Source organism: Tupaia chinensis, unplaced genomic scaffold (assembly GCF_000334495.1).
Source record: "Tupaia chinensis unplaced genomic scaffold, TupChi_1.0 Scaffold000097_1, whole genome shotgun sequence".
Classification (NCBI taxonomy): Eukaryota; Metazoa; Chordata; class Mammalia; order Scandentia; family Tupaiidae; genus Tupaia; species Tupaia belangeri.
In genome coordinates, this window is record NW_006159559.1 from 3,111,172 (window position 1) to 3,118,878 (window position 7,707).

Below are 7,707 nucleotides of genomic sequence, written 5' to 3' on the forward strand. Positions count from 1 at the left end.
TGGGTGGGGGGCCCGCCTCCGGCCGCCGCCTCGCTCGGCGCGGGTCCCGGGGGTGGCCAAACTACGCTTTCTTAAGACAGGGTCTTGCTGTGTCTTGACCTTCCTGCCTAATCCTCTCAAGTAGCTGTAACTACAGATGTGCACCACTTCGCTCGGCTTTTAGGGTGGACCCAGAATCAAACCTGGGTCTCCAACATGGTTTCAGCCTATCAAGTAGCAGTGTGCATTACAGCTGCTTTCCCTGAACTATGTTAAAAATAATAAAATGGTGCATATTTCCACATCTGTTTGGAACTTAGTTTGAGCGTCATGTGGACCATTAAATAGAATTCCTAGTAAATACTAAGCCTTCACTTTTACATTAATTATAAATCCATTCATTTGTACACCAGTGTTAATCCCTTAAGTACTATAAAATTATCTATCTCATTTTAAGTTTTATTAAAATAAACATAGCTTATTTTTTCTTTCACTTTTTATTTATATAACACTTATCTCAGGCTGTAAACCAATCAATTCTTGGTTATCAACATGTGCTCTGTTTTTGTTGTTCCCTTTGACATTCCTGAGTGTTGCCTTTATTTGCCCCTTTAGGGCCAATTTTTTTTTTCCTTCTTTAAGAAACATTAATTTGTCATTGTTTTACTTTTTTTAAAAAAAGAATTATTTTATTTGACTTTATTTAATCCTATGGCTATCACGGATTAAGTGCTGACTCAGCAGGGCTCCTCGGCTTTGACAGGTTGCAGAAGATAAGAGATTGGCTATCTACACAGCCTTTGAGCACAGATATTGAGTGTAACTTCGAGGCTAACACTTGGCAGTACCTGGCATCATCTTGAAGTAAGGTCATAAGGCCAGAGAAGGCAAAAGTAATCAATTACCCAGGCCAGGCTGTGACTAGAGACCTAATTGGGCATTAACAGTTCCCTTTCTTTCTTCTACAGGCCCAGGTTTTATCTAGGATCTAGATCAAAGGTGAAAGAGTAGGTAGTATTGGATTTGATCAATTATGTCCTCTCACATTCGCTTTCCAACACTTTGGGAAAAGGCAATCCTCTTACAGAGTTGTCTTTATGACTGTGGCCATAGAAATAAGTTTCACAGATGGAAACATCTGAACTGATTCTGTGGGATCTACTGGTTGGGTCTACTGGTTGGGTGATGAACATCAGCATACGGTATTGGAGGGAAGAAGAGATTCATGCAATATTGCATAGTCCCAGTTTCCCCTATACCTAGCCTATGACTGCCAAACAGTCTGGAACTAAGTTAAGTGATTTTTCCTGGCTAAACTGAAAGCAGTAGTGCTTGACTAGAATTTCAATAAGGTAGATAACTGCTCATTAAGATAATAATTGTGCTAGAATTTCAAATTTGTTTAGGAAAATGTTTGTAAACTTGTAAATGTCTTATTCATTGACCAAAATTTCTTACAAGTAAAAGGTTGACCTCTAAAGGTTTTTCTTTTTCTATGTGTTTTTTAAAAAATATGATGTGGATCCACCTTGCCTGCTCCTGTCCTGAAGCCAGTGGTTCTCGAAGCACCCCGTACCCTACGAGACGCGCTGTGCACCGACCCATCGGCCATGGGCAGAGAGAAGGTGGCCAGGCTGGGGCTGGGGCTGCTGCTGCTGGCGCTGCTCCTACCCACACAGATTTATTCAAATCAAACAACTGTTGTAACACTTCCAAGTTACTCCTCCCAGAATACCTCAGCTGTCCCAAATCCAGCTAATGCCACCACCAAGGCCATTGGCAGTGCCCACAGTCAACAGCCAGGCTCCTTGTGATCTCGCTTTCTCTCTACACCTCTACTGTTAAGAAACTCAGGCCAAGAAATAGCTACACTTCCCCATCTTCTAAACCCAATCCAAATGGCATCTAGAAGTCCAGTGTGGCAAAACAAAACAAAACAGGCCTTCATCGAATCTACTAATTTCACACCTTATTTTATCGACACAGAAGATGTTGTGAATACCAGATTTGATTGGTTGAAGAACATGTGAAGTACTTGACCAGATGATAAATGCCAAGATTAAACCTGCTGGACTTTTGTGTACAAGATGAAGGGATAACACTCGGAATTAGTTAAGGTATGATTTCCTTAAATGTGGCTTAAGAAATATGGACATGTGAAACTCTACCCTGAAATTAAGAGTAGATTTTATTTTACTTAGAGATAAAGAGTGGGATGTAGAACAGAGATTCAGTTTTCATTTGGTTCATTAAATCCATAAGGCCATAAAACAATTACATACTGTGAAAAGTTTCCATGACTCTATTTATAAATACAATAGAAGGAACTTCCAGGTGTTACTGTAAATCCTCAGCGTATCGTTTCAGCAGTACTAATTTAATGCCGATACACTCTAGATAAAATTTCACGTTGTAAAGCTATCACTGTTTTCAGGGGAACTGAGCTGTTTTCCTCTGAGGCGTTGGGTTCGACATTGCATTTGATCATTTATGCAGTAGTAGAGATGTACCAGGGAAATGATGCATTGAAATCTACCCCCAAATCCAAGCATATTGGGTAAAGATTACTTTAAAGTAATAAAGTCAAATGGTAGACATTTTCTATCACTTGTTTTTATTGGACAAGAGCACCAGATTCATTTAGTTAAACTATTTTTTTTTAGTTAAACTATTTTAAAAGAGTAGAATTGCATTGACCTTAACCAATTTAAAAATACTGCTTTTTATTTCTGCATATGTTGAATTTCTGCATTTTTTACATAAAAAAATGTTTTGAAGGTAGAATTACAAATCTTGAAATTAAAAAGGTAAATATGTGAAGGAGCAAGAATTGTAAATCAGGTATTTAGGAAGTGAGGAGTGGAAGCTAACTCACATAAAATTCACAGAAACTCTTATCCTCTTTCTGTAAATACTTTTTTTTTTTTTAACCTATGGATCAGAATAGCCACATTTGGAACACTTGCTGTTATCAGTCAATATTTTTAGATAGTTAGAACCTCAAGTGAGCTTGACTCCACAAAGTCTTTTCCAACAGCCTCAACACAGAAACCTTTATAAAAATGCATGCCCCTGAAGTATTTTATTCGCACGGTCACACGCTGATGCTAAGGATCTGTTTCAGGACCTAGTATGGCCACAAAGTCATTTTCCCTCATCTTTAGAAACATGTAGGAGAAAAACCAGGCTGAGCAGATCCGAAGCCACTGTGTGTGAATGAACGGTCCCCTTTGCTTCATACCTGAATGCCGTCCATCTAGTTTGGATTGTATATTGTATTGTGTATTTATGCTTTGATTCTTAGTAACTTCCCATGTTCTGGAATTGATTTGCATTTAACACAAACTATAAATAAAGAGAAACGAAGTCTAAAAAAAATTATGATGTTTCACTTTTACCTTGATAATTGTTTTTCTTAAAATTACCCCACAAAAGAGAATATCTCTGTTCAGACTTCAAATACTAGCACAATAATGCTACTCACTTCATTAAAACTAGGACACTTTAACCTCACAGAAAACCTTGCAAAAAATGAACAGATTTGCTATATATAATTTCTATTGAGATGATAAACAATACCTTTTATTTAAATTGCCAGAGGATGCATGTGGGAGAGAGAAAAGAAAGAAAGCACTTGATGAGTTTTGGTCACTCGGCAATCGTTTTTACTGCATTTTGCCATTCTGTCATAGGCACCGAGCATGTTTTCCAAGCCACCAGGACTGGAGCTCAAACCATGACCAACCATGTAGGATACAGCTCCCTATGCACAGGGCTCAACTACTGTGCTACATGGCCAGACCTAAACAATGCCCTTTTATATTTGAATAGTTATTGACCATGCTGGGCCTTTGAAGAGTAAAAAAGAAAAAGAAAATTCTGAAATAAAGTCTAAAAAGATAATTCAAGGTGAAATACATATTTCTTAAAAATGTAGGGTTACTGGAGAGTTTTGCTGAATGTTGTGAGCTGGGGAATTGGTAAGACATGTGTAAGACATGTTCTGAAAGCAAATTAGACTTTTGTTGAGAAGCTGCTGGACATTTGATTAACTTTCTTTTATAGGACAAAAGGCTACCATTTAATGTGAAATCCTCAGGAGGCTATTCAGAATTGAGTGATCTAAGGCAGTAATATTTCTTCCATTTGAATTCCATTTGAGTGTATTGATTCTTTCATCTGAGAAATAAACAATCAAGAAGAAACAGGAAGCAGCTGGAGAGGCAGTAACCTGGGTCTTTCAGTCGTCAGTCTAAATCACAGGAAAGGATACAGTCTAAATTACTTCCATTCATATATGCTTCTAGGCTGTTCCTTACATGAAAAATTACTTATCTTCTAACTCTTTTTTCTGTCTTTCATCAAGCGAAGAAAAAAAACCCAGTAACTAGCAATAAAGAAAATTGTACTAAACAAGTGGGGAAAAAAAATTTCCCAGGAGACCAGCTAAATGAAAATATATAGGGTTTTGTAATCAGCATGAGCTAAGAATGATGTTCTTATTATCCATGAAATGGTTTTTTGGGCTCTGCAGGCCTGGAATGCCAGCACTTTCTAAAAATGCATAGTTGTAGGGAAGACAGCTGTGATTAATGATTTATCAGCACCCCAGGTATATGGAACATGAAGTTCAGTTGCGTTTCTATTTACAAAACAAAATATATCTAGCAATAAATAATGCCTTCAACCTTGATTTTTTCTCTAAATGAATCCTATTCATTAATCAAACTAAACCGTTATTCTAAACCCCAAAGGCTGACTATGCTGCAGAAGTTGCCAAATGCAGTGAGGAAAAGTTGATGTGTGATTGTGGTGGTGAAAAGAAGGATGGTCTTTTTTTTTCCTTTATTTTTTTCAATGCTTGCTGTTTAAAACACATTCAAATTCATAATTTTATTTATTGTTGTTCAAATAGGTGCTGATATGCAAAGGGCCACACTCCAGAGAAACTTTTGTACAAAGCCAATGTGTCCACTTCTGAGCCTGTGAAGAGAGATGAGGGGCTGGGAATCCACCTTAGAAAAGAACAACCCAGTCGAGGACACAGGAAAAGCCTCACTCTGGCAGCAACTAAAGGGACTTTTTGAAATCTTCAATCACATTTTCTTGGCTGCCTCAGACATCTCAGTGGTCGCCATCACATTATATATTTTCATTCTCTCCTAAATTCTAGTTTTATCCCTTTCCCCTAGGAACTGTTCTCTGTAGTATAAGAAATCCACAATAATCAAGTTATAAATATTTAACCACTTTAAGATCCATTGACTTTAACATGCAAAAATAACCTTGAATATTTTTTATCTCTTGGTCCAGTCATTTAAACTTTTAGTAATCTATTCTGAAAGAATAATCTAACTTAAGGCTGAAAAGTTAGTGTGTATGTGTGTGGCTCAAGGTGTTTTCCACAGAAATATATATAGAGAAAAAATGTAAACACAATAATTGCAAATCTTTGAAAACTTTAAATCAGGAGACCAGCAGTTGGCATGGTGGTTAAGGCACTAGATTCCCACAGGGGCAACCATAATTTGAGTCCCAGACCTGGTGGCTTGAAAATCATGGTGGGCATCTATGCATGCATGCCCAAAATCCTGAGAGGAGAATGGAGAAGAAGGAATTGCAATCTGGCCATCCCCCTTGCTGGTGGTGAGGGTGATTTCTCATTTTCCCTCTCTGTCTTTCTCTGTTTCTCTCTGGGGAGAGTACATGCCCTATGGCAAAAACCTAAAAAAAGAAAAAAAGAAAAAGAAAAATTTAATCCTTTTTTTTAAAAAATTTAAAACAATCATATGATAGAATATTAAACCTAGAAATATTTTAGATTTATTTGGAAAAAGATGGTTTTGTTTTTATTTTAACTGTTAAAATCCAGAATATAAAACTGTATGCTACAAAATTAACTTTATGTGAAATTTAATAAATGGGTAATATATTTGCAAATTAGTTTTTTTAAGTTTTTGCTATAGGGCACAGGCATTCATTAGCGAGAGACAGAGAGAGAGGGAGAGGGAGAGATAGCATAAGAGATTACCCACACACACACACACACCAGGGGGGATGACCACATCATAATCCCTTATCTACTCTCTTCTTGGGATTTTGAGCACACATGCACACATGTCTGGAGTGATTTTCAAGCCACAGGGTCCAGGACTTGAACCACGCAGTTGGCCATGTGGGATCTGGTGCCTTAACCTCTGCACTACCTACTGGATATATGTGTATAATAAATATATATAATATATATGTATGTATATATTTAAATCATAGAAAATACACAAAAATGTTAGTAAACTTGGACATCTCTGGGTGGTAATTCTGAATTATTTTAATTGTTTCTTCTTTACACTACTTTCTAAGTTTTCTTTTTAACTCATTAATGATCAGAAAAAGGAAATAAAATAAATTCAGTAAGTACAATTATATCTATAAAAGCTTTTTATGTAATGATGCTATATATACAGTCTACCATTTACAAGACTATGTGAAGGGTTTTCATTATAGTTGTTTTACTAAGAAGAAAACTAAGCTGTTTCCTGGCTTTCAATTTTCCTAATATAGTTTCAAGTTTCTCACCTGAGGTAGAGTTTAAAGATAACATATGGCCTTCCTAGATTTAAATGGACCATCAAAGGAACATATCACTCAGAGTTAAATTTAAAAAAACAAAGCACAATAAAGTTGTACTTTCCTTCCTCACAAAAAAAGAAAGTATTACATCATCACTCAGAGTTAAATTTAAAAAAACAAAGCGCAATAAAGTTGTACTTTCCTTCATCACAAAAAAAGAAAGTATTACATCATCAAAGTAGGTGTAGAGGGGAGCTTCCATAACTCAGTAAAGAACATCTTCAAAAAATCTGCAGCAACCATTATATTTAATGGAGTGAAACTAGAAGCTTCTCCACTAACATCAGCAACAAGGTACACATGTTCCCCCTCACCATTCTTTTTTAACATTATATTGGATATCTTACCCAATGCTATAAGACAAGAAAAGGAAATAAAGAGTAAATAGATTGACAAGAAAGAAATAAAACCATCTTTGTTCACAAGTGACATGATTTCTCTGTAGAAAATCTGAAAGATTTGACAAAACAGAACAACAAGAACAGCAAAAGATATCTCCTGGAACTAATAAGTGGCTATAGCAAGTTTGTAAGCTACTATGCTATTACACAAAAGTCAATTCTTCTCCTATATACCAAAAATGAATAAGTAAAATTTGAAATTGAAACACAATTTATATTAGCACCCCCCAAAATGAAATACTTTGGTCTAAGCCTAAGAAAATATGTACCAGATTTATATAAATAAGACTAAAGTTATGATGAAGAAAATCAAACAAAAATAAAATAAAGAGATATTTTACATTCATGGATAGGAAACCTCAATTCTGTCAAGATGTCTGTTTCTCAAATTGACCTATAGAGTCAACACAATCTCAATCAAAATTCCAGCAAGTTATTAAGCAGATGTTAACAAACTGTATCTAAAGTTTGTGCTTTAGAGGCAAAAGATCCAGAATAGGCAACACAATATTGAAGGAGAAAAATAAAGAGGGAGGACTGATACTACCCTATTTCAAGATTTACTATGAAAGAGTAATTGAGTGTCGTATTGTCAAAAGAACAAATACATCAACGACACAGAATAGGAAGCCCAGACATAAACCAACAAAAACGAAGTCATCTGATCTTTAACAAAGGAACAAAGGCAATATAATGG

The 7,707-nt window shown here is 36.0% G+C and overlaps 1 pseudogene; it reads left to right on the forward strand.

Moving 5' to 3' along the window:
- The first annotated feature begins 1,589 nt into the window (after window positions 1-1,589).
- Window positions 1,590-1,888, forward strand: LOC102474603 (signal transducer CD24 pseudogene; annotated as a pseudogene).
- Window positions 1,889-7,707: the final 5,819 nt, after the last annotated feature.